Raw genomic sequence first — 1446 nt, 5'->3', positions numbered from 1 at the left:
TGGCTAGAGGGAGAGAGAGAGAAAAATAGGGAAAACATTGGAAACCTTTATTGTTCTGAAAAGTACAAACATATTTTGGAGAAAGGAAGAAAGAAAAAGCTTACAAACTCAGAGGCCTTCTCTCTAACTTCTCTCTCTAATGTTTGAGTAAATAAAAGGGTGTCCCTAAAATAACTTCATTTTTTAGGTCTTTGACTAACAAAAATGGGGTTCCTATCCGATAATCTTGGTTTTCTATAATTGCACTAGATAGTTTGTACTTGATTTGTAATTTAGAACCATTAGATGTGCTAAGTCTTTCAGATGTTTTTTCAAAGTACCTAGTGGGGATTAATTAGGGATGTCAAAAAAATCCGTACCCGCGGGTATCCGCGGATAAAACCCGCAACGGGTAGGAAATGGATATTAAAAATGGATACCCGCTACCCGCGGGTATGGGTATTTTTGATATCCGCATGTTAACGGGACGGGTACGGGTATCATAGTATCCGTACCCGTGGATACCCGTACCCGCTAAACTTTACCTTATATATATATATGTATGTATACATATATATATATATATATATATATATGTATATATACATATATATATATATATATATATATGTATGTATATATATATATACATACATATATATATATATATATGTATATATACATATATATATATATATATATATATACATACATATATATATATATATATACATATATATATATATATATACATACATATATATATATACATATATATATATATATATGTATATATATATATATATATTAGTAAACAACATTATGAGTCTTAATCCAATAATGGTGGTCAGATTCTTACCCCACAAATGAGTAAATTACTTCCATATACTGTGGAGGTATTGATGTGTCTCTAAGACTGGTTATGGACCAACATGGAAGGTAATGAAATTAACACTTTTACTTAGATATTTTAATTAAGTGATTGTTAGAAATTTTTACTGAACTTCTTATGTTTTAAGGCTTTTGTAGATTAAAATTGGACAGCATGAAACTTTATACAATGTTGCAAGAGGTGGACATTGATGAAGTTAGTAATTTCTTTAATATTTTATTCAAAAATAAACTACAATATAAATTGGTAGTGATTTTTTATTTGTTTGTTTTTCAAGAATCAATCGGAGAAAGGAGACTTGTTGATCTAAGCACTAATTATGGTTAAATATTTATTTTTTAAAATATTTTTGTAAATACCCGTGAATACCCGTGGATACCCGCGGATATGAAAAAAATAGACGGGTACCCGCATAACGGATACCCGACGGATATGGGTACGGATACGGGGCAAATATTTTTCCAGCAGGTAGGGTACGGGGGAACTATTACCCGTACCCTACCCGCCCCGTTGACATCCCTAGGATTAATCCTTCTAGGATAAAATTTGAATCTACACCTGTGTCAAATAGGGCA

Source organism: Vigna unguiculata, chromosome 1 (genome assembly GCF_037176805.1).
Source record: "Vigna unguiculata cultivar grain cowpea cultivar isolate G323 ecotype 2 chromosome 1, ASM3717680v1, whole genome shotgun sequence".
NCBI lineage: Eukaryota > Viridiplantae > Streptophyta > Magnoliopsida > Fabales > Fabaceae > Vigna > Vigna unguiculata.
This window is presented reverse-complemented; position numbering follows the sequence as displayed.